The 27,683-nt window shown below is 39.9% G+C and overlaps 1 pseudogene; it reads left to right on the top strand.

Moving 5' to 3' along the window:
• Nucleotides 1-7,191: 7,191 nt before the first annotated feature.
• Nucleotides 7,192-26,849, top strand: LOC136477252 (pre-mRNA-processing factor 39-2-like; annotated as a pseudogene).
• The last annotated feature ends 834 nt before the right edge of the window (nt 26,850-27,683 follow it).

Here is a 27,683-nt window from a genome sequence, read left to right as displayed (position 1 = left end):
GGTTAAGGATAGACTAGTTCTAAGTGTCGATTGGAGTTGAAGAGACACTTAGAGTTGTTTAGGACTTTGTTTTTCCTTAGGCCATACTATTAAGGGGGGTATGGACGGGTAGCTTGACCTAGGTGAGTCTAGTGAGTTAGGTGTGGTGCACACTTGCTAATTCTAGCACTAGGTAGCTCCAAAAGAGCCCTTAGATCTATTGGAGCAAACTTCATTCACGTATGATCGAGAGTTGAGAGTGAATGGAGGGTCAAATACTGATCGGACGCTGGCTTCGGTGTGACCGAACACTGGCGCAGAGTCCGGTCAGTTCATTTGATCAAGGTGAAGTCGTCTGGAAATGACCAAACGCTGAGAGGTGAAGTGATCGGACGCTGAGGGCCAGCGTTCGGTCGACTCCAGTAAGGTTTTAGAGAGGGAAAATCATGATCGGACGTGTCCGGTCAGTGCTGACCGGACACTGTCCAGCGTCCGGTCACTACTTGATCACTGGAGTTTGGGGTGAACTGACTGGTGCGTCCGGTCAACATGACCGGAGCGTCCGATCACCCCGTAGAGGCACATAACGGTTCATTTTTTAGCCCATGTTATAAATACTTCCTCCATTCGTGTGTGGGGTGACTTTTGCTCATTTTAACAGCTGAGAAACACCTTTGAGAGTGCCAAGAAGAGCAAGGTCCTAGTGAGGTGATTGAGATTTGAGAATCCCAAAGAGAGCCCTTATTAGTGAGATCAAGAGTAGCAAAGTGTGCATCCACCCTTCTCATTAGGCTTGTCGTGGTCAAGTAAGAGTTTATGCTTGTTACTCTTGGTGATTGCCATCACCTAGATGGCTTGGTGGTGATTGGAAGCTTGGTGATCATCCGGCGGAGCTTATGGATGACCCAACTCAAGTTATGAGCGGTTGTGGATAATTCACCACGACAGAGTGTCAAAGAATCAACCCGTAGAGAGCACTTAATCCTTATGCGGATCAAGGGGGAGCTACACCCTTGCATGGGTGCTCCAACGAGGACTAGTGGGGAGTGGTGACTCTCCGATACCTCGGCAAAACATCGCCACGTTCCTCCTTCTCTCTTTACTTTGAGAATTTACTTTGAGCATCTATTTTGAGTAATTCAATACTTGTCTTTACATTCATATAATTGCCATGCTAGTGTAGGATTGGAACTTATGTTGCAAGTCTTTTTGTGCAATAGAACATTAGAAACACTTTCTAGGCACAAGGGGTTAATTGGGCTAACCTTTGGATCTAATTGTTGCAAAGAAATTTAGAATTAGCCAAATTCACCCCCCCTCTTGGGCATCTTGATTCTTTCAGCGTGTTTTTATCTCGGCATCTCCTTCTTGATGCCTTGGACTTCCAGGGTCTTCAACAGAGCTTCTAGTCCTTGCCTTGAGGTGTTGATCACTTGATATTCATGTTGCTTTTATCCAAGCCATCCTCGCATCCATTGAACTAAATACCATATATACTTGCAAACTACATTAGTCGAAATGATCATGTTATCATTTAACCACCAAAATTATAGATGGCCCTAGCTAGGTGCCATTTTCCTTACATGCATGTGCTAAAATTCCTTGATCCGCAATCTTTCTTAAAAAGTAGTCCAAAATACATTATTAGCCTTAGTAGTGTGGTCAAAGCGCAAAGTACCTTGTACACCTTCAAATGATGACAATCAGATTCCTTCTCTACTTAATAGTTGCATTAATTGTAGAACTACGACACTAGTGGAGCCACAAGTTGTTCTTGCACTCTGGCTTAGGAGCGATGTGTGATTTACATGGTTTCGATGACTTAAAGTTTAGCATATAAAATTTCTCACTATTTTGTTGTACTAATCAAAGTATGCAACACTTTAAGTCAAGATTTTTGAGAAGTTAGCATATTTAGCTCATACCTTACTTAGATGTCACTTTTAACATGAGACAAACTCACGCCATCACGATAAGAGGTATCAACTAAATATCTAACTATACATCTAATCGTCACCAAAAGAACAAGCTCATGGTCTGACTCAAGACATTACATACACATGCACACACTAGCATGTTAGGGCCTAGATGCACAAAGATAATACAAGCATTCATTGAGCGATGTACCTTTGTTATAAGCCTCATAATCTCCATCATGTTCATGATGTTCATTAGTTGTATTTAGTGTTGATGGGTTTATCACTTCTTCATGCAAAATCATGTCATATATGGCCATCTCTCTTTATCATGACCTTCACGAAGATATCCTAACCTTGTGCTTGATCTCAACTGAAAGTCCATTGCTAACTCTTGTTGCCATTTTGAGATACTAATTGAGGATATACTTCTTGATATATCAAATGAGAGATATATAATCCACCAAGCACCAATACCAATTGAAATATGATCTTCACAATTTGAAACCAGTTGAGTTTGATTCTTGTATCTCATGACGTCACCTATTTGGATTGAGTTAGTGTAGCATACCCAAGAGAAACTCATTGTCGCCAAGAGACTACACAAATTCACTAAAAGAAAAAGGTTAGTCTCAAAGACACAAGACATAGAATGATCTCCCCCTTAATATGTGCTTCAAGTACTCGAATTACTTATAACATGCACTTGGTTCAATTAAGAGTTTAGAGGGGTTCATCCTATATCTTGGTCAAGGCATAACAAATTTGCAACAATTAAAATTATGCCCAAAAATATATACCACCACCAAGGTAGATAGATCACCATACAAAATTTCATTGATTTGACCATCATAAGTGAACTTTAATAATTTGGATAGCCATAGTTTTTTTTGATGACTTGTGGTGAACTAGAGCTCTTGTGCTCATTCAAGATTCATATTAAGTCTCTAGTCCTTTCTTTCCCTATAACAACTCACAAAGAGGCCAAAAGGTAAGATTTAAAAATTCGCAAATTGTGAACTAGGAGACGAAGATGTAAGGTTCAAGTGGGAACCCGAACTTTGTTGAAAAAAATATTTTGTCACTCTTGTGTTTTTGAATTGCAATATTTACTTTCCACTCGATCTCCTTAGTTGTATGTGTTTATGTGTGGTTGAGTCTAGTTACTTCGTGGACTTGCCAATAGACATCTGCAAACACATCTACATGTTTTGTTAGAGCCTGGTCTCTATAGGCGTGGTGAACTTCGTATTATTCTATGTTGTGCTGAAGTTCCGTGAGATTGTGTGGAAGTTTCGCTGAATTGCGCGGAAGTTCGACACTGCTAATTCGCTATAATGTTTTGTTTGTTGTTAAGTTTTATAAACGTCACCTTCTTCTAGGCAACATCAAAGTCCTTTCAATAGTGGTACATGCAACAATACGCACAACGGGTGATTTACACGGTTTCGATGACTTAAAGTTTAGCATATAAAATTTCTCACTATTTTGTTGTACTAATCAAAGTATGCAACACTTTAAGTCAAGATTTTTGAGAAGTTAGCATATTTAGCTCATACCTTACTTAGATGTCACTTTTAACATGAGACAAACTCACACCATCACGATAAGAGGTATCAACTAAATATCTAACTATACCTCTAATCGTCACCAAAAGAACAAGCTCATGGTCTGACTCAAGACATTACATACACATGCACACACTAGCATGTTAGGGCCTAGATGCACAAAGATAATACAAGCGTTCATTGAGCGATGTACCTTTGTTATAAGCCTCATAATCTCCATCATGTTCATGATGTTCATTAGTTGTATTTAGTGTTGATGGGTTTATCACTTCTTCATGCAAAATCATGTCATATATGGCCATCTCTCTTTATCATGACCTTCACGAAGATATCCTAACCTTGTGCTTGATCTCAACTGAAAGTCCATTGCTAACTCTTGTTGCCATTTTGAGATACTAATTGAGGATATACTTCTTGATATATCAAATGAGAGATATATAATCCACCAAGCACCAATACCAATTGAAATATGATCTTCACAATTTGAAACCAGTTGAGTTTGATTCTTGTATCTCATGACGTCACCTATTTGGATTGAGTTAGTGTAGCATACCCAAGAGAAACTCGTTGTCGCCAAGAGACTACACAAATTCACTAAAAGAAAAAGGTTAGTCTCAAAGACACAAGACATAGAATGATCTCCCCCTTAATATGTGCTTCAAGTACTCGAATTACTTATAACATGCACTTGGTTCAATTAAGAGTTTAGAGGGGTTCATCCTATATCTTGATCAAGGCATAACAAATTTGCAACAATTAAAATTATGCCCAAAAATATATACCACCACCAAGGTAGATAGATCACCATACAAAATTTTATTGATTTGACCATCATAAGTGAACTTTAATAATTTGGATAGCCATAGTTTTTTTTTGACGACTTGTGGTGAACTAGAGCTCTTGTGCTCATTCAAGATTCATATTAAGTCTCTAGTCCTTTCTTTCCCTATAACAACTCACAAAGAGGCCAAAAGGTAAGATTTAAAAATTCGCAAATTGTGAACTAGGAGACGAAGATGTAAGGTTCAAGTGGGAACCCGAACTTTGTTGAAAAAAATATTTTGTCACTCTTGTGTTTTTGAATTGCAATATTTACTTTCCACTCGATCTCCTTAGTTGTATGTGTTTATGTGTGGTTGAGTCTAGTTACTTCGTGGACTTGCCAATAGACATCTCCAAACACATCTACATGTTTTGTTAGAGCCTGGTCTCTATAGGCGTGGTGAACTTCGTATTATTCTATGTTGTGCTGAAGTTCCGTGAGATTGTGTGGAAGTTTCGCTGAATTGCGCGGAAGTTCGGCACTGCTAATTCGCTGTAATGTTTTGTTTGTTGTTAAGTTTTATAAACGTCACCTTCTTCTAGGCAACATCAAAGTCCTTTCAATAGTGGTACATGCAACAATACGCACAACGGGTGATTTACACGGTTTCGATGACTTAAAGTTTAGCATATAAAATTTCTCACTATTTTGTTGTACTAATCAAAGTATGCAACACTTTAAGTCAAGATTTTTGAGAAGTTAGCATATTTAGCTCATACCTTACTTAGATGTCACTTTTAACATGAGACAAACTCACGCCATCACGATAAGAGGTATCAACTAAATATCTAACTATACCTCTAATCATCACCAAAAGAACAAGCTCATGGTCTGACTCAAGACATTACATACACATGCACACACTAGCATGTTAGGGCCTAGATGCACAAAGATAATACAAGCGTTCATTGAGCGATGTACCTTTGTTATAAGCCTCATAATCTCCATCATGTTCATGATGTTCATTAGTTGTATTTAGTGTTGATGGGTTTATCACTTCTTCATGCAAAATCATGTCATATATGGCCATCTCTCTTTATCATGACCTTCACGAAGATATCCTAACCTTGTGCTTGATCTCAACTGAAAGTCCATTGCTAACTCTTGTTGCCATTTTGAGATACTAATTGAGGATATACTTCTTGATATATCAAATGAGAGATATATAATCCACCAAGCACCAATACCAATTGAAATATGATCTTCACAATTTGAAACCAGTTGAGTTTGATTCTTGTATCTCATGACGTCACCTATTTGGATTGAGTTAGTGTAGCATACCCAAGAGAAACTCGTTGTCGCCAAGAGACTACACAAATTCACTAAAAGAAAAAGGTTAGTCTCAAAGACACAAGACATAGAATGATCTCCCCCTTAATATGTGCTTCAAGTACTCGAATTACTTATAACATGCACTTGGTTCAATTAAGAGTTTAGAGGGGTTCATCCTATATCTTGGTCAAGGCATAACAAATTTGCAACAATTAAAATTATGCCCAAAAATATATACCACCACCAAGGTAGATAGATCACCATACAAAATTTCATTGATTTGACCATCATAAGTGAACTTTAATAATTTGGATAGCCATAGTTTTTTTTGATGACTTGTGGTGAACTAGAGCTCTTGTGCTCATTCAAGATTCATATTAAGTCTCTAGTCCTTTCTTTCCCTATAACAACTCACAAAGAGGCCAAAAGGTAAGATTTAAAAATTCGCAAATTGTGAACTAGGAGACGAAGATGTAAGGTTCAAGTGGGAACCCGAACTTTGTTGAAAAAAATATTTTGTCACTCTTGTGTTTTTGAATTGCAATATTTACTTTCCACTCGATCTCCTTAGTTGTATGTGTTTATGTGTGGTTGAGTCTAGTTACTTCGTGGACTTGCCAATAGACATCTTCAAACACATCTACACGTTTTGTTAGAGCCTGGTCTCTATAGGCGTGGTGAACTTCGTATTATTCTATGTTGTGCTGAAGTTCCGTGAGATTGTGTGGAAGTTTTGCTGAATTGCGCGGAAGTTCGGCACTGCTAATTCGCTGTAATGTTTTGTTTGTTGTTAAGTTTTATAAACGTCACCTTCTTCTAGGCAACATCAAAGTCCTTTCAATAGTGGTACATGCAACAATACGCACAACGGGTGATAGCTGGATGACGACCATCTCAGAGAGCGACGGACCATGACCGACTTACTAGGAGAACAAAGCCGCCTCGACCACGAGAGCGAGAGTACATGAGGCTGCATGGGGGCGAGGAAGGCGACGGTGGAGGCACTTGCGGAGGTGGAGTGATGGCCAGAGTCACTGGTGGTGGGGGAAATGGCCACCCCAACTCCATCTGCCCTCGTCCATTCTAAGCTCTTCTAGCGATGAACATGCGTCACGAATCCATGAATTGGTAGATTTTCATGAGAAGAACTCAGATATGGAGTTTGTTAAGTGGATTTAGTTAGATTTGGGGTTGCATGTGGAGTCTAACCAGTCAGCTGTCGTCATGAACGGGTCTCTCCCTTCTTTCCAAACACACTATAATAAAAGATACCATTCTGTTTGTCTCAAAATATTTCATGTCATTTCTTATTTTTCTACTAAACGTCTTAGATTAGATGTACTTATTCTGTTCGAAAATAAGTCACTATCCGTATTTCGAGAAGCCAAATAATTTTAACTTTAATTAAATATAAAAATATTAATATTTATAATACCGGATAAACATTATTAGGTTAATTATGCTAGATATATTTAAAGTAAATTTATTTTATTGAAGATGTAAATTTTGATACTATTTTTATAAATCTAGTTAAAATTGAGATCAGTCTGAGAGAGAGTTTTGGACGACGGACTCCGCGTACTTCGGAACCTGCAGGTATTTCTGCTGGCTCGCTGATGGAAATGAAGGAAACGCAGGTCCGTAGTCTACACCACAGGGAGAGGAGAGCAACCGTTACGGACTTGGGCAAGACACGAACCCAATACCGCGGCCCTGCCAGCGACGGCCACGTTGGCGCCAACGGAGGTGGAGATGGAGCCGGAGGACGATGCCATGGCCCTCGCGTCGGACGCCGCGGCGCCTGAGCTCCCATCGTCGCAGCTCGGTGAGCAGATCCTGTGTTTCCCTTTCCCTTTCCCTTTCGAGGGCTTTGCGTTAGTCAAATTTGTTGCGGATTTCAACTAAATTGAAGGATCCTTAAAACGCCAGCTCCTTTTTAATTCAGGGATTCAGGTAAAGATTTCCAGGTTTTAAAGTGTGGTCTGAGCTACGTTAACACTGATTTTGGGGTTATGGTACTAAACCTGTTTGGGAGGAGTCTCAGTCCCTATCCAGTAGTAGTAGGTCGTTTTGTACCACTTTGCTTGTCTTGGTTAAGAATTCAGCAAGTGCTGATACCTACATGTTAAATGGAGATCATGTCTGATTGCCCTCAGCACTGTGAACTCTTTCAAGTAGGTTTTAGGGTTTTGTTAGTTTGTCTAGTACTTTGTCCAGTGGGTTCTTCTCTAATTCTTTTCTTGAGTAGCAACAACAAGGTATTTTCACTAACAAGTATAAAATGAAGCTCATTTCATGTGATTAGGTGGAATCTTTTGTCTCTGCTCATCTGCTGACAGTTGGTGCTGGAATTGTATCTGAACAATGCATTGAACATGACTGTTTGCTTCTCTACCAGATTTTTTCAAGACCAGAGTTCGATTGTTATGTGATAGCAATGCGGGAGATTTTGATGCTTGGGTATCATTAATAAATGCTGCAGAGGGAAAATCAGCAGTAAGTGGAATCTTAGTGTTTTATTTAATTTATTTTCATACTTTGCTACTGCTTCTCTTTTTTTCCTCATGTGATGTCCCATGACCACATACAGAGATTGATAGACTGATGTGTTTTCTTTGAGTCCTTTCAATGTTTTTGAATGCTGTGCCAATGTATGTTACAAACATTCATCTGGTTTCTGATGATAATGTTCTTTCAGGATGACATAGAAGTTATAAGCTTGGTATACCATAGCTTCTTGTTGGAATTACCTTTGTGCTATGGTTACTGGATCAAGTATGCAGCTCACAAGGCACGACTATGCACAACCAGATATGTAGTGGATGTTTATGAACAAGCTGTCCATGCTGTACCTCATTCTGTTGATATTTGGGTCAGTTACTGTGGGTTTGGTATATCTGCATTTGAAGAACCTGCTCATATCAGAAGGTGAAGGAAACATCAGTGTGATCTGTTTTTGGAATCAATCTTCTTATTTACACTGATGCGAAAATTTGCATTCTCCTTAGTCTTACCATTTTCTTCCTTTTTCCATTTTGATCTTTATGCGCAACTTAACATATCATGTTAGCTTGTATGTTTTGAATGCCACAAATTGAGAATTCGTTCAGCTATAATGGATATGTTTTTTATTATTAATTCCTGACTTCTACCTAGTAGATAGAACTGAAAGATTAGGGCAGAGAGAACATTGTTTTGACAAATTGTTACTAGAAAAAGTTGAGCATTTTCTTACATGGAGTAAATTTTCAATACGGGTATCAGATCAGACTAGAGAGGCTTTGAGCATGCTGATCAAAGAAGTGAAGATCTCGGGAAGAGAAATAACGTATTGCTGGTAGCCTGGTACCCTCATTGAAATATATTAACCATTGAAATCTCTCTGTCCCCTCCCCCACCCGAACCATCCACTCACCGATTGAAATTTGTTGTCAAGACTTATATTATAAGCATTATAACCTGATAAATTTTTCATATGTCGTGAAATTGGATTATACTGAATTTGTGACAACATTCTCTTTTGGAATTAACCTGGAATGTGAAATGGAAGGATTCTGTTTAAATGGATACACATGACATCTCAGAATTCAATATGGATCTTGCCTTCAGAAAATTATAAATGTGCAAAATGTTGAATAAGTATCCTTTGATGTTTTGATATAATGTTGACCCTTTTCTGATATGGTCAACTTATTCTCAAGTTTTATCATGTGTAACTTGTGCTTTTCTGATGTGGTCAACTTATTCTCAAGTTTTATCATGTGTAACTTGTGCATATCTCGTACTAATACCTCTTCATACATGCCAGTTTATTCGAGAGGGCTTTATCTCTTGTTGGAAAGGACTATTTGTGTTATCACCTGTGGGACATGTATATAGAATTTGAAACCTCTCAGAAGCAGCTGATTCAGCTTGCCACCATTTTAATCAACACACTGAAATTTCCCACAAAGAAGTTGCACATGTATTATGAAAGGTATATCCTCGTATGATATCACATTGATTTAACATTTGCACTTTAGGAATTATGGTACTGCAATCGGGCTGTCCTCACTATTATTATTATTACTTATGAGTATGAAGTGTTTTCTGCTGCTCTTGTTAGTTGTTATGCTGCTCTTTTACTCTTCATACTAATGGTAAATGATAAAACATAACTTCTTTTCTGTTAATCTCCAATCCTGAATCATATTATCAATATGATTGACGACCTGGTTATATAATAGTAAATTGTTTTTTGAGTTAGTCAATGCAGAGCTGACAATAAACTGCCACCTCCTCTTGATATGTGGAGACAATGGCAAATAGCTAATCTCCAATTACTACTTACAAAAGAATATGCTAGGATGTTCGAGAAATCTAATTCTTGTACTTCAACTCAAATGAAATCTTTTGCAGACCATAGCAAAATGCTGACCTTACCGATCAAGGTAACAATACATCTAATAGGATTGCCAAGAGATTTATGCAGGCCCTTAAGTTCTATATTAAGAATTGCTTTGGATAACTAGGAGATGTTGATACTAGAACTGTCCATGCCTTCACACATCAAAGTTTCTTAATTTGTTGAGTTATTTTGTATCTTACTAATAGACCTCTTTTCTTTCTTTCTTGGGATTGTAAATGTGCCAGTTTTAGAAAGTTTGTAACATTATTGGAACAAGAGGTGACAAGTTGCGTTGCTGAAATTTTATCAGAAGAAACACATGCTTCTGAAATGATAGGCGCTGAAGATTCTGAATTGGATATATCAACTATTATTGCTGACTTATTTGACCAAAAAGGTGGGCATCTTAGTCCTGAAGCATTGAAGCATTACTTATCTGCTGGGGAGAGGCTCTACAAAAGGTCCAGCAAGATTTACAAAGAAATCTGTTACTTTGAGGCATCCATAAAAAGGCCTTTTTTTCATGTCAAGCTACTTGATGATGATCAGCTTGAAAACTGGCACCAGTATCTTGACTTTGTGGAGAAGTATGGGGATTTTGACTGGGTATTATTTTTAGTAATTTTTTTATGCAGAAGGCTGGCTTCATATATTCTATTCAAGAATCTGATTACTTCATGTCCTTGCCTTTCATTTGCAGGCTGTAAAACTTTATGAGAGGTGCTTGATCCCTTGTGCTAATTATTCGGAGTTTTGGATCCGCTACTCAGAGTATGTCGATGCTAAAGGCGGCCGAGAAATTGCAAACCATGCTCTGGGTCGAGCATCATCATGTTTTGTAAAGGTATCACTTGGTAACATACTTGGCATTTTACATCTTCCCATAGTTTTGAGATTGTGTAAGGACCCTATGTACTTGTGTGTTATGTGCATAGTTGGATATGGATCTAAGGATGAAGGGTACAGTACCTGCTCTCATCTTACTACTGGCAGGGGCACAGAGCTCCTCTGTGTGGTAGTGGCTTTGAGGCATGGTTGAGGGAGAGACTAGATGTTATGACGGGCGTCGCGTACCAGTGCAGGGGCCGAGCAAGCGGCTAGGACGGGCGGCAGCAAGGGGTCGTAGGCGCCCAGGATTTGTTATCTTTAGATATTATTCTTATTTCCTTAATTATAGGATCTATAAGATTGAGCAAGCAAGGCAAATATTCTTGCCTGGCCTCAAGGGCCATCTACCGTGACTCCCAGCCTCCCTCACGTTCTCCTCCTCCTCTAGCACGCCTAGGGTAGCCGCCGCTGCCTCCCTGCTCGAGCCACGGCGCCCCAGCGCCGTCATCCTCGCCCCCGACCTCCAATCTCCTATCCCTACGCTCTTCGCAGCCGCGGTAGGATCAAGGATCCTATCACTAGATAACTTCTTTATATAGATACAAAACTCTCTTAACAATATTTTAATCTATATGATAACTTCCTCAAAAAAGAAAAAATCTATATGATAACTGATATAATTCATAATCCTTTTGTTGCCAAAATTAATCATTTTGGTATAGGAACGGTCTTAAGAACTGTGACTTTTGATCACTAATTTTTAATGTAATATATCAATATAGTATCATGATACTACTTTTCAAGTCCAATCTACTCCCTCTATTCCGTTATACAGGGTGCTTTCGCGTTTTTGCTTTTGGCCATATTACTAGGCGGGCTGAAGTATCGAGGTGGCTGGTAATTGCTCAAGACAGCTGAAGCGTCACATGCATGCATGTGGGCCTAGCACTGAAGTGCTGGATGCTCTCGGAATGAGTTAATTTGGTGGAAGAGCCAGGGAAGAATTTACAAACGCGGGCTGAGTACTGCACAAGAAACGGAATGACAGACAGACTTCATGGCCAGCGGTGCGCATAATTACGCGAGTTAATATGTTTGCATGCGCGATGGACGGACGTCTTGGTATCTGTAAATACCCTTGTAACGCCCTGTAAAATGGAATGGAGGGAGCACGTAAAGCAACTCAAAACATATTTATTTGTGACTGAGGGAGTACGTAAGATACTAAATAACTGATCATAGGATACAAATTAATTGTTTTGTGTAAACATATATACATTCTGGATAAGATAAAAGACCTCACAATCCTCACCACATCCTGCTACAGTTCCGTAGGAGCTAGCAGTCCAATTTTCTGAAAAAACAGTGTACTACACTTCCCTCACGACCACACAGGAAATCTGCAGGGGTGTTAATGGTTTCAGGTGTTTGATCACAAAGTGGGCATGCCGTGGGGCTTGGCTATTCCTTCTCTGACAACCTATTGCAGTCCAACAACGATTAAGGATAGCAAGCCATATGAAATTTTATTATTGTATGGGAACCCAGATTTCCTAATCCACTTCCATGGTGCGAATCGAATGGTTCCAACAAAGAACACAATCACTTTTGATACGTCTCCTTCCCTCAACTCTGATGCTCAACAATGCTGGAAGATATTTATTTTTTTTAAATGAGGGGACACAGTTCCAAATAGCTGCACCTAAAAGTTGTATTCGTTCCTCTTCCTTGCTCAGTATGGTGAATTGGTGACTGATAACCATTGTAGATTTATTGATTTTATTCTATTGAAGTTCATTGCCTCTCCTTTGAATTGAGAACCTCTATCACTCTGCAAGCCTCTACTCGAATGCTTTCACATTATTATGCTTTATATGAATCTTTCATATGCCATGCCTGTTGTGACTTGGCACGGTTTCTGATTTTATGTACCCTTTTTGGCACATGAGTCAAGCTTTCATTAAGTTTATGGACCATTAGAATTTTGTCACAAGCGTTTCAGAACCTAATGGATGGAAAGATTTAGAACATGCACTTTTCTGCTAGCAATACCAGTCTCATTCTTATTTTATTCTCTTTTGTTTATTTCCATCCAAGCAGGAAGTTCCAACTTTCTGCATGTATTATGCGTTGTTTAAAGAGCAAATTGGTGATGCACTGGCTGCGCGCTCTCTTTTTACTAAAGCAAGAAGTTACTTCAGTTCAGGGTTTTATGCAAATATTAATAGGCTGGCCAACATGGAAAAACGAATGGTATACACCAATACATTGTCCCTTTTGTATCTTTTATAAAATTGTACCCTTTGCCAGAATATTATCCTCTTACAATGTTTAAATGTTCATAGGGAAATACTAAAGCAGCTTCTGAGATATATCAGACAGCAATTGAGGATGCAATGCAGAAGAAGAATATAGAGTTGCTTCCTGACCTGTACAGCAATTTTGCTCAGTTCATATATGCGGTAAGAACAAAGTACTTTGCCATGGACTTCGAGTATGCTATGCCCATTTCAGTTCTTATACATGCTTTCTGCAAAGACATCCTTCAATTCCATGAAATGAAATGTGCAGCTTGTAGGTTGTTCATTCTTTATCAAACATGTATTCACATATCTGCAACTGACTGGAATTAGATTAATATATCTGGGTGATCAATGTTTGTAGCAATTTCTGTCTCTACTTCTAAAGTAAGATGTGAGAAACTGTTGATTTTTCTGTTGTATGTGCATTATCAATGTGTGTAACAAAATCTGTCTCTGCTTCTATGGTAAGATAGTAAGATACAGGAAACTGTTGATTTTTTATCTAACATATTCTTCGTTGCTAGTGTCTGTATTATACTATTACGTTTTCCTTTTCTTTTTTATCTTAGGCTGACATGTTGTTCAATACAGGCAAGCATAGCATTATTGAGGCTAAACAAGTCTTTGTCAAGGGAATAAATCGTGCACCCTGTAAACCGTTGATTAAGGTCTGTAATTTATTGAGTACAGTTTGTACAGTATTTACCTTTACCTGTACATAAAGAAGCCTTGGTAATTTTTATTTTGTTATTTTTCTGATTAGGGATTCATACAGTTCATGAGTACACATGGAGGGCCTAAAGACATACCTCTTCTTGATTCTGTTATTTCTAATGCCGTGACTCCAGGATCTGATGTATCTACAGCCTTAAGCACAGAGGATCGTGAAGATATCTCATTGTTGTTTTTGGAGGTAAGAGTTTCCAATAGCTAAGCAATTATTTTCCTCCCCACATGTTCCTTTAGTAGGGGGTGTACAAGTACCTGTTGCATTTGCAGTTTGCAAAATGGCCATCTATGTACTTGTGCAGCTCCTTCACTTCAATCACCAATCGGATGGTGACTTGGATGAAGTAGGGGTGTGCACAGGATATGATCCTCTTCAATATGTACTGGTACAATGCACTTGTGTTGCACATGATGGAAAAGCTCACACAAATAATTTTGATATTTTTTAAATTGATTGATTAATAACTAAAATAAAGTCGTCTTTTGTTTTGCTTTCTCTCCACTTGAAATGTACCAACCATGTATTTTGCATTGAACACGTCCCATCAAATATTTATTGACAGGTAGATATTAACTCTAACTAGGAGCAATGACAATGGATGTGGTCCATTAGATGGTCAACAATAAATTATGCATGTTTTTTCTTTGTTTATTTTTTCTCGAAAATGCAGGAGCTTTTTTTTTTCTTTGTTTATGGTTTGGTGGTTGGGATTGGGGATTCAAAAATATGTATATGTCATGCATTTATATATTATTATACTGAATCAAAATAGCGGGCCTGGTGCAAGCGGTAGAGTCTTACCGCTTGTGACTGGAAGGTCCCGGGTTCGAGTCGTGGTCTCCTCGCATTGCACAGGCGAGGGTAAGGCTTGCCACTAACACCCTTCCCCAGACCCCACATAGAGCGGGAGCTCTCTACATTGGGTACGCCCAATCAAAATAGCCTTGTGCTATAGCCTGTAGTATCTTAATGGTTGGTTTGGGGACCTCGAACCAGAATAGGAATCCTCTGCTTATCAAATGGTAGGACAAAGGAATCAAGTTTAGTACTGGGTTGTCTTGTCACTACTCAATGATTATATTATCTAAGAAAGAAATATTTGTGTACCCTTGCTTGATCATTTCTAGCCAGAATTGCATTCTTCATTTTGATTTTGATGATAGTTGTCATCTTTTTTTTTTTTTTATGTTTGTGCTACTTTCCATGAATGCCTTACGCATAACTAGCATTCTCGGAGTACTAAGTTACCTATTCTCCTCTTGGCCATAAAAATTTTGGTGCTTTTTACAAAGACAGCCAAAACTGACAGCCAAAACTTTCTTACATCAAACTCCCTGTACATGTACAGATTTAATTTAGGACATCAAAATTGCATGTCTGTTAGAAGTTTTTCTTTTTAATAATGTATAATCTTCCACATTAAGTTTTTAAGTCTAGTATGTGGAGGACCACTAAAGCAACCGCAAGTCCGCAACAAGCCAACAATTACAACAAAGCCTTTTAGTTGATTAGTTCCAAGCAGTGGCAGATCACACTCTAAATTTTAGGTGGTGCGAGCACACATGACAAATTTAACTCATACTCGCTCTGTCCTACAATATAAGGTATCCAAGCGTTCAAAGTGTGTCCTAAATTATAAGGGATTCTAGGTGAATTAACCCTCCATCTCAGTTTAAGAATGAAGCATTCACATGCATACCTACCATTAATTTTAATTTCTATTACTTGCTGTCAACTTAGAATAGTGCAAACTTGATTCCTAAAAGTAGTAGTTATAGTGCATTATAGAGGAGTCAGTCCATATTCCATGCTTTGCTGGTGAGAAAGATAAAACTACTTAGTCACTTAATCTGCTGAATCCAGAAGGTTGTAGAGTGCAGTGAGACCACCTTACCTCTGTTCCATATCACCCTGGGTCTCCACCACGTCATCCTGGCTACTGGCAGCAGAAAGATAAAATACTTAGGATCATTCTTGGCTAAACAAGAGAAATGAAATGGCATCGTTCTAAGCTAAGTAAGACCGCTAGAGTGAAACCAAGCCACGGAAAGACTACCTGCTGATTCAGCTTGAGCAATGAATTCTTGGCTAAACAAGAGAAATGAAATGGCATCGTTCTAAGCTATGTAAGACCGCTAGAGTGAAACCAAGTTAAAAAAAAATAGTGCCACCATGGTAAAAAGACACACTGTTAGAAAACACCATTGGGGTGTATAGGCAATAGTGTCTGTACCTCTTTTCACCCTCATTGTGTTCCATCATATCCTTGTTGCTGGTCTCCATCAGCTCAGGTTTATCCTTGTTGCTGGTCTCCATCAGCTCAGGTTCACCGTACTCTGGCATCTTATCCTCTTTCACGTCATCCTCGTTGCAGTAGCATGTGTTTTCCCAGTCTGTTAACTGAAAAGGGAAAGAGATATCTTATGCTATGCTATGTTATGTTATGTTATGAGAATGGGAGACAAATTATCTGTACTTACTTCAAAGGTTTTCAAAAACTCTTCGTCTTTAGAAGCATTTGTCAGAGTCTTGATCAAATTGAAGCTATATTTGCAGATTCTTGGGATGAGCAGCTTGCTACCTGCCGAGCCAGCAGGCCTCTCGACACTGTCTAACCAAACAATCTGTGGAGCATGATTCAGTTAGACCATGGTTTTACACCGACACAAACAGCAACATACGAGTAACATAGTAATGCAACACATTTCAGAAATAGAGGACATATAAACAGCATTATAGATAGAAACATAGTATGCAATGTAACACATTTCAGACATAAATATAGTAGGAAATGAACACATTTCAGAATAGAGGACATCATGGCAAATAGATACGTTGTCTATAAACAGCATTATAAACAGGAACATACATTGTCTATAAACAGTTAGTCAGTTACTAGTTAACTTGATTCGCAGTGGTTACTCTAAACAGGAACATACGAGTAAAAGCAATACATTAGGGTGTACCATTGGAAGTAGTACGCAGCCAGTCGCGTAATTCATAGTTTCATTTTGCCAGGCCAAAATACCCTCCTGCAAACGTTTGAAGACTAAACCAGACCAGTCAATGGTCTTCAGATGTTCAAGGTCTTGCACTGCATTTATCACCTCTGAGGATGCAAAGTTGGAGGTGACTGGTATCAGCAGCTTGCTGAACAGCACTATTAAAAAAAACTTGGCAGCCATGGTGGCATCAAGTCTGCCACCCAATTGTTCATCACTTGCATGTCTAAGCAAACCCTGAATAACAGACGGTATGAACAGAGTTCTTTTTTGTAACATTTTACTGTTAGCATCAACTTTTTTAAGAGGTCATACCCACTCCTCCTCCTCCACCACCTCCTCCAGCTGCTGCTCGTGCTCCTCCTCCTCCTCCACCTCCTCCAGCTGCTGCTCCTGCTCCTGCTCCTCCTGCTCCTCGTCCTTCTCCTCCTCATTTAAATCCCAGGCATTGTCAACAGCAATCTTCAAAAGATTAAACATTTCCATAAATCCTTCAACGTCTCGTTTGGTACGTGTGGGCTTGCTGCCACCCCCTCCACGCGTGGGCTTGCTGCCACGCCCGCCACGCGTGGGCTTGCCGCCACGCCCGCCACGCCCACCACGCGTGGACTTGGTGACACCCTTGGGCTTGGGCTAGCTCCAAACTGGTGCCATTTGTTTTACCAACGCACAGAATATACCATACACCAGATGCTGTGAGTCTTATTGTCTTATTGCCTATGGTCCATTTAATTATATTGTCCTCGACTTGCGCAGTTTTCACTAGCAGACCTGGTAATGCTCTGCTCTTAAGTCTGTGCGGCAAATTGCCCAGCATATGGCCGAAACCAAGTTGTTTTACCACTAACTTTGCAGAATGTGGCAGCAGCGCAGCTGTTTTAAGCATGGCACCTGAATCACAACGCGTCAAGAGTTTACGAGGGCCTTTTTTGGTTGCGCCTTTACGAGGGCCTTTTTTGGTTGCGCCTGTCATTAGTGCAAAACAAATAAAATAGCGACACCAGTGTAAGAAGGTACATTGTTAAAACACAGTAAAATAACATAGCGTTAGGTACAGCAACATAGTATGAAAGAATAGAGGACATCAATACCAGTGTAAAAAGGTACATTATTAAAACACAGCAACATAACATAGCGTAAGATACAACAACATAGTATGAAATGCAAAACTTTTCATAATAGAGGACATCATAGTAAATAGATACGTTGTCTATAAATATATGAGTAGGCCGAGAGACAAAGAAGAAAGTGCGTGTTAATTCTATATTAATTCTATATTATATGGAAAATCTACATGAGATTTTGAAATGCAGATCGATACAAGTATATATACCTTGTTCGGTGCCTTCTTTGGTGCCTGAATCACAATGCGTGTTAGGGGGTCTCCCTTTTTGGGCTGTGCCTGTCACGAGTGCAAAACAAATAAAATAGCAACACCAGAGAAATGAAACACATTTCAGAATAGAGGACATTAGATACGTTGTCTGTAAACATAACAGTAAAGAGCCCAACTGTCCAACTGACAAAATCGTGTCAACAGGATCCATTCAAAATGGGCCATGGGAAACATCAGAGAAATGAAACACATTTCAGAATAGATGACATTAGATCTGTTGACTGTGAACATATGAGTAAAGAGCCCAACTGTCCAACATTTCAGAATAGAGGACATTCATACAAACAGGATACCAGGTATGAACTAATCAAAATAAGAGAACACATGGTTGCGGAAATGTCCATCTAAACAAAACATTGTGCTGGGAAATGTCCATCTACATGAGATGTTGAAATGCAGCAAAACATTGTGCTGGGAAATGTCCATCTACATGAGATGTTGAAATGCAGATCGATACTGAGATTTAAAGTATATATATACCTTCTTCGGTCTCTTTTGCCATGAACCCAGAGAGCACCTGCAGCTTTTGCTCTGAGGATCTTCAAGACCACGACCTGCAAACCAGATGGTCAAGTTCCAATCTGCTGGCTCGGGGAGCTAGGGTTAATGGCGTATAGGTTAGCAGATTTGATATTGGGCGGCGAAGGGGAAGGGGAAGGCCAGCGCGGCAGCAGCAGAACCAGCGATGTCCGGCAAGCAGCAGCAGGTCCGGCGAGATTGAAAACATACCTTCGGTTGCTCGAACTCGGGAAGCGCGGCAAGGCTCGAAGTTGGGAAGCGCGGCGAGGGGAAGGGGAAGGCCGCGGTGTTGATGAGGCCGCGGTGTAGATTTTTATGCGGTGTTCCTTCTTTAAGAAGGAAGGGGAGGAAGCGCGGCGAGGCGGAAGGGGAAGGGGAAGGGGAAGGCCGCGGTGTTGATTTTTATGCGGTGTTCCTTCTTTAAGAATCGGGAAGGGTATTAATTGTCTCGGCAACGCCGCGGTGTTTTTTTTTTTACCAACGCCGCGGTGTTGATGATTGTCTCGGGAACGCCGCGGAAGGGGATGAGTCGGGAAGGGGAACGCCGTTTCGTTGACATGTTTTACTATACAACCAAATGTGACCTTTTTGTTGACATTAATACATATGTGTTGATTTTAGAATTATGTTGATCTATGTCGAAATGTAGGTTTCGGAATAAATGTTTCACTATACCACTGACTGTTGACTTTAATAAAGATTTGTTGATTTTAGAAATATGTTGATCTGTTCAGAAAATTTAACTTTAGTACTATGTTGATCTATGTCGAAAATGTAGGTTTCGGAATAAATGTTTAACTATACAACCAAATGTTGACTTCAATACAGATGTGTTCATTTTAGAAATATGTTGATCTGTATGGAAAATGTAGCTTTTTGGAGAAATGTTTTATTATACAACCAAATGTTGATTTTAGAACTTTGTTGACTTATTGTAGAAATGTGTTGATATATGTTGACTTTAATGCAAATGCGTTGATTTTAGAAATATGTTGATCTGTTTGTGAAATGTATCCTTTCGTTGACATGTTTCACTATACAACCAAATATTGAATTTAAATCTATGTTGACTTTAATAGAGAAGTGTTGATTTTAGTAATATGTTGATCTGTACGGAAAATGTAGCTTTTTGAAGAGATGTTTCACTATACAACCGAATGTTGCTTTTAGATCTATGTTGACTTATTCAGAAATATGTTGATTTTAACTCTATGTTGACTTTAAGGCAGATGTGTTGATTTTAGGAATATGTTGGTCTGTACGGAAAATGTAGCTTTTTGAACAGATGTTTCACTATACAACCGAATGTTGCTTTTAGATCTATGTTGACTTCTTCAGAAATATGTTGATTTTAACTCTATGTTGACTTTAAGGCAGATGTGTTGATTTTAGTAATATGTTGGTCTGTATGAAAAATGTAGCTTTTCGTAGACATGTTTCACTATACAACCGAATGTTGCTTTTAGATATACGTTGACTTATTCAAAAATGTGTTGATTTGAATCTATGTTGAGGTTAATACAGATGTGTTGATTTTATTAATATGTTGATCTGTATGAAAAATGTAGCTTTTCGTCGACATGTTTCACTATACAACCGAATGTTGCTTTTAGACCTATGTTGACTTATACAGAAATGTGTTGATTTTAACTCTATGTTGACTTTAAGGCAGATGCAGGAAGGGTTATATGCATCATTTAGTTTATCACATAATATGTCTTAGAATTCCTAGGATACCTTATATTCCAGGACAAAGGGAGTAGTATAAATGATCGCGTACGCATACCACATTCTTATTAAAATCACACAGATAAGAGTACGAATGGTTAATAAATGGCATAGTTAAAGTTTGAAGGTGGCACCTTCCATAAAAAGGGTATTGGTCTTTAACACCGTAATATAATTCATTAATTCAACATTACCAAGATCCAATAGGTAAAAGAACCAACCTGTTTGTTTAAAAACTAAATCAGTTAGTGTGTATTATATCTCAAATGTAGTAAATCGTTGGACACCATGGCGGTATGTAGGAGGGAGGGAGATGCGGCTGAGGAAGTTATGGCCTTTGAGCTGTGGCCTAATGCCTATCAATTGGGCTATACCACCAGTCCATCAAGGCATTGTGGGGTGGTGGCGGGGGGTGTGGGGGGGGGGGGGGGGGGTAGGGGTGTCTGTTCCTCCTCGCCATGGGTACCTGACCCACCCTGCTATAGAGGGGGCTCTGCCTCTTGTTCCAAGCAAGTTGGGATAAGCTAGAGACAAATGCAAGAAGAGGTAATAGTAATGATAGTAAAAGGGGCTGAGACACTTGGTTGTGGCTCACAGGTTGAGTGATGTAAATTGCTGACCACTAAAAGTGGAAGAAATATTTTTGGGGACTAGAGGAGTAATAGCATTTGGTTGAGCCATGTGCTAAATTGTTGTCGGAGATTAGGCAAGATGCTTATTTACCTACCGATCCATCTTAGCTAATGGATATTCCCTTTTTTTTATTTTCTGAATCGAAGGGATGTTCCCTTGTTGTTGTCATTTATTTCTGTTGAATCTCAATTATAGTTGATTTTTTTTAAAGGCGAATCTTAAGTGTCATGCTGGGATAACTTGAGATAATTGTAGTCTTTGCTTAAAATTTGCTCTGTTTCGCTGGTCATGCTGAGGAACATGCTGCTGTTACAGCAGGAACTCTAAATAGATTGTCTCCTGTATAAGCTATATTGCATGCCTCATTTGTTTTCCTGCTCACAGTTTGTTGACCTCTATGGGGGCATTAAAGAACTCAGAAAGGCGTGGGCTCGGCATAGTAAACTGTTTCCTCACAGCACTGGGAACATTTCACGGCATTATTCTACTATGGGCAATAGCCTTCAAGAGACTAACAAGAGGAGAAAAACAGAACCTTTGATGGTTGCTCGTGATCATTCCTTAGCACCCAAAGCTGATGATTTTTCTCTTAAAGTTGATAAGGAGAGTGAACCACAAGTGGACAAGGACATTGTGGATTCAGGAAAAGGACATAGGGATGCAGGAGAGCAGAAAGCTTTAGAGATTGTCAATTCACATAAAGAGACCATCAGGGCAGCTCAGGAATGCACCGACATGGTTCACAGTGAACATATCCTGGACAAAAATGGAATGCAGAAGCAAATGAATTCACATGCCAAAGAAGAGACTAATCAAGATCTAATCTTGCATGAACAAAATGATGAGAAAACAAATTCTTGTGACGTGGAGGCTCCTGTAGCTGAGTCAGGTGACTGTGATTCTCCTTCCAAAGCAATCGCTAGCTCTGAGAACATCAATTCTCAGGGCAAGGTCATTGTGGAATCTGCAAGCAGCCATCTAGAAACAGTATGCTCCAAATATGACTCGCTGTCTGGATCAAACATGCACAAAGAAGGAAATTCTGCTGGTCCAGCTCGAATGTCTCCAGAGCTGGAGGAAAGGCAACATGTGGAGGTTCAGGTAAAAGTCGACACAGAGCATGATTTGTCTGTCAGTAATGCAAACCTAGAGGTCTTTTGATGGTCCAAATCCAACTGAATGTGACAAGGAAATCTCTGCCATTGGTCATGGGAGTCACGACCATATTCAATCTTCGCAGTCACATGAACTCTCAGCCTGTGCAAAACCTTTGAGCTTGGACTTAGCGAAAACAAAATCGGATACTGTCGGTTTTCAAGCTCAACTTAGACACCAGGTGGGGAATGCTCAAACACATCAATCTAATAACCTTTCACAAAACATGCAACAGCAAGAGCTTACAATGGCTCAGAATGTTCAAACATCTGCACAGATTCATGATCAATTGTTTGCACAGTCTAATCACGGAAACCAACAGTATCTCCAAGTGATGCAAGGGTATGCATCACAAATGGGGCAATATTACCAGCAACAACTGTATTACCTGCAGGCTCAGCACAATCAACAGATGCAGAGTCTTCAACAGCAACAGCTTCCAACTGAGCATCTTCAGCAAAATTTTATGCAGCAAGTACAACAACTGAACCAGCAAATGGTACTTTGGCAGCAACAAGTGCAGCAGCAGCAACAAGTAGTACTACAACAGGCACTGCCAGTCCAGCAACTTCCTGATGAAAAACAGGGTCAGTGTCCTTCCGGGGATACCAAACACGACCAAAATAAACAGCAGCAACAAGCACCTCAAATGGATCAACAAAGCCAGCAGTTGCAGCAACAACAGTTTCTTTATCTCCAGCAACAGCAGCAGCAGCAACAACAAATGTATCTTATACAGCAACAGCAGATGTATCAACAACAGCAGGCTCAGCAACAGCAGCTCTTTCAGCAGCAGTTAATGCAACAACAACAGTATGTACTGCAGATGCCACAGCAACAGCAAGACTCAGTTCAGCAGCAACAGCAACAGCAGCAACTGTTTCAGCAACAACAGCAGCAGATGATGCTTCTTCAGCGACAGCAGCAACAGCTTATGCAACAACAGATCCAACAGTACTTGCAACAGCAACAAAACCAACAAGGGCCCAAGGATCAGGCTTACAAGTCAAATCCTCAGGTACTTACCCAAATTCTGATGAAATACAATAAGTATGGGCATACACATGATTGTAGCCCATGCTGTACTCTAACTTTTATTTATTTATTTTGAACAAATTCGAACTTTAAAATTTTCAGCAGTATTTCAACACCAAAGTTCAATTCTCTTGTCATTCTTTTATGTTAATCCAGCTCCCCTGCCTTTCTTCAAGGTGTTGCACTTCAGGATGCTTCATCATAAAAAAGTTTATCAAATCAAACATCAAGTTTTAATGTGATCAAATATCTAACTTAGGTATAAACTTTGGCTCTTTGCTGTATGGAAAAAGTTAATATGCATGGGAGAGGGCTTGTTCAGCATGTATCCATTAGTTAGTTAGGTTATAATTCTTATGAACCAATCTAACTTCTGTCCAGAGGGTGGGAAAGGGAGAGACAAATGGAAAATGGGACAAAGTATCTTGTTTATTCAGCTAATGGATATCCACTCTTGGTTTTGTTATGTTTATATATGGATATCCAGAGGCACCGGTGCGTAGTGGAATCCTAAGCCAGGATAGTAACGTGAAGAGAGGCAGAGGAAGACCGAAGTTGACTTGGGTAGAGGCAATAAAAGGAGACTTGAAAGAATGGAATATACCCAAAGACTTAACCTTAGATAGGAGTGTTTGGAAGACAGCTATTCACGTGCCTGAACCTTGATTGCTTCTGATGGGTTTCAACTCTAGCCTACCTCAACTTGTTTGGGACTTAAAGGCTTTGTTGTTGTTGTTGTATATATTTATATCATGGATGTCCTCTACTCAGTTTCATGGACCTTTTTACAGAGATAACTACTTAACCAAACCCCTTATTTAAGATATTTTTCCTTGTAATTCAAATTGAATCAGAATCCAATATTCATCTGAGTAATGCTACACCGGCAAAAATGTTTCACAAAAAACTCGACTTGCATTGCATGCTAACATGGACAACAACAATCATGCACGCTGATCTGAACTTACCAATTGAAAGGTTTCCTGTGGTGGTTGGTGGTGGGGAAAAAAAGCCTCGACCAGGTGGCATATCCCCCTGATTTTGTTTTTATGAAGTTTGTGCCAGCCTTTCGAACTTGAACTGGTGACAGGGGTTTCATTGACCCATGGATTTGAACAGTCTCACCAGTGTAACTCAATCGGGAGAATTTGACTGGTGGTGGTGGTGGTTCATGTTAGCAGAGCACATAAGTAGAGTTTTGTAGACCATTTTGTTAGGTAGCATTACTCTATTCATCTTGAACACATCTGACTATGAGTTATACTCTATTCTTGAGGAAAGGGTCATGTAGGGCATCCTCTCCCAGCTTAGTATGTGATGTGTGCCACTGGTATCAATCAGTCAGAGCACTCATGCGGCCAGCTTAGTACCTCCAAGTGTCTCCAAGTTATCTTTGATCTCCCTTCTCTTTTCTTGTGCCTCTCTTCTATTTGGCTCTGACCCCTTGCTGTTGGCATTCTGTTTGGCTCAAGTGCCGTCCGGCACCATCAATGGGGGCTGGGAAATCAGCCAATTACCTCTCATTTTTTCTTGTTGCTTTCCAAACTTACCCTGACATTTGCTATTTGTGATGACATGATTGTCTCTGCTTCTGAGATAATGCGTTAAGGAGCAATAATCATGATCATCACCACTTCCATGATGATGGCCACATTTGCCCTCCTGAAGTCCATATTGGCTGACATGACAACAATGGACAGGGAGCCCAGGGGGGCTGGTGCTCTCGTTAACTAAAATAAAATATCATGTTGCAATGTTTCAAAAAATCATGTATGTAGTACATATAAAGTTAAGTATAGTTGCAACAATTCAGTTTAAAAATCATCATAGATGTCAAGAAACAAAGTAGACAAGCAGTCAACCTGGCACTGTTCATCATGTGCTGACAGTGACACATGTTTTTTGAATCTCAACATCGAAGATAAATTTCAAACTGAATTGTTGTGGCTACACTGAACTTTAGGTGTACTACATACATGATGATTTTTTGAAACATTGCAAAATGATATTTTAGCTAAAGAGGGTGGCAGGGCACCATATAATTTTCAAATACCATATATGGTGTTGGCTGCCGTGCCAGTTAGTAGTTGTAGATTTTTCAAGAGTACAGAGTTAGACAGAGCAAAAATGAGTCTTTGATTTAGCAAGTGCTTTGTTATGTATGTTCCTAGTTTCGAGGAGAATTTGAGCATGGCACTGAACCAGGATCTCATGTCAGATTTTGCTATTGTCTTGGTTACTTTGCTTGCAAACTGAAGTGTCAGATGAGCAGCTCATTTGCTGGTTCATTGATTTCTTGCTGTCTAATTCAAAACTTCACGAGCAACCCTGCCTGCATGCGCAGGGAACCTATCTATATCTCGTCTGCCATTTGTTCTGAGATATTATCCCCTTTTCAGGATGGAAGGAACAGGCAAATGGAGCATGGGCAACTGTCTGAAGCTTCACAGGTGATATTAATTATCGACTTGTCATACACATTACAACAGGTTCAATCATGTCGTCGGGCATACTTGAGGCTATTGTTGTCAGTATTAGTTAATTATTATTTTTCACAATTTTCAATCTTGATTTCCCTAAAAAAATTCTCAAATCCTGCTGTACTTGTCTCCTGTAGAGTGATGGCTCCAAACTACGCAGCGGTGAACAATCTGAATTATCCTACCCGTCAACTCCGCAGTCACAACGCTCAAATCACTGAATCATTTAGGGTCATGTGGCTTCTAATCAAAAGGCCACATAAGATTTAAGTACCATCTGGTAATGTATCAACGAGCATACTTAAGAAATATGGAAGGCGCATATCTATTTCCTTGTATTGCTGCCAGTAGATGCTGATTCCATACCGTGTCCTAGTGGTGATGAAGCTTCAACTCCATGCTACAAATTTTGTAGTGGTGGGTGCACTGCACACCTCAACTGACAGTTGAGGTGACTTGAATCACCAAGAACTAGTCTCTTTGGAATCGCATCCTGCAAAATGTCAGCTATGGTCGATAGTGGTATGAGATTCTCAGTAATGCTCACATGTCGTGGAAAAGGGACGATGTGATGTGTTGGAGAGTTGAATTGCTGGGTCTTAGTGAGGTGCACTCGATTTTATCAATTGAGACTTGAGTCAAGTAGGTATATCAAGAATATATTTGGATGAAGCGTGTGATATCCTGTTATGGCTCTTATATATAAACCGTATATATATACTATATATGATATCCTGTATGGTATAGCTCTTGGTATCTGCACTGGCACAATAGGGCTGAAAAGAAAGCAGCTAGCAACAGCCTGGAAATTTACAGTTCTGACGTCAACCTGGTGGTACACATGTACACATTTTTGCCTGGATCAAACAGCCGTCGTGCTCATTCGTACACAGGAATTAACACGTCACAGGTGGTAATGTTAGATACTGATCTTAATTGTGGTAATGTTAGATACTGATCTTAATTGTTTATTTTAAGTGTTTACCTGCCCAAGCATACTAATTTCAGGAATTGTAATATTAGATTCTATGTTTTTTTATGGTTATATTGTGTTAGGTACAGAATCTGATTAGAAAATGAGATATAAAATGCCCCGTGTTAGGACATGCACATACCAAGATAGCCCATAAACCATATTTCCATTCTCTCCAAGGTTTCATATTCTCCAAATGGTATAAAATGCATGTATGTCTTTGCAACTCCAATTGAGTTTAATGTTGGATGATACCAACATCTCATGCAACTCCATGAATGATCATCAACGCATAACTCCTTGATTGACAAAAAGTGCGTTAAACTTAAACCGCAACCAACATCTCAAAGCAATAAATGACATCAACTCTGATAAATAAAGACATCAGCAAGGTATAATTAGGCAACCATGAAGGTAAACCATAGAGTTTGTCCTATCTCCCATCGAGTGTTTGAGAGGCCTGGGAGCACTCGATATTTTTTTACTAGTCTTCTTCCTCCTGCTGCCCACCGCATCCGCGGCGGCCACCCTCTTCCCCTCCCCCCGCCCTCCTCCCGCCGCTGTTTTCTTCCCCAACTCCGCCGAGCTCGACCGCCGCCATCTTCTCCAACTCCGGCGAGACTCTCCCGCCCTGACCTGGCCCGGCGGCCGCTACCAACGCTAGGTCCTCTAAACCGTCTGCCTTGCTTGCCTCCCCCCGACCGTCCCCTTCTATAGCCTGCCGGAGTTGGAGAAGGAGGGGGGGGGGGGGGGGGGGGGGGGAGGAGGAGGAGAGCCCGCCTACCTTGTTGGCATCGGCGCTGCTGGAACCCGTCGCTGCCGCCGAAGGGGAGAGAGGGAGGAGCCGCGTGGGGTGCAGACATGGGCGTCGCGGTTGCGGGCGTGTCCTGTGGAGAGTTGAGTGTTTGGATTCGTCCAAAACACTCAGTTGCCATATAGCATTTTTGAAACCATAT

The sequence above is a fragment of the Miscanthus floridulus genome, chromosome 8 (assembly GCF_019320115.1).
Source record: "Miscanthus floridulus cultivar M001 chromosome 8, ASM1932011v1, whole genome shotgun sequence".
NCBI lineage: Eukaryota > Viridiplantae > Streptophyta > Magnoliopsida > Poales > Poaceae > Miscanthus > Miscanthus floridulus.
The sequence above is the reverse complement of the archived record's forward strand: the minus strand, read 5'-3'. Positions and strand labels throughout refer to the sequence as shown.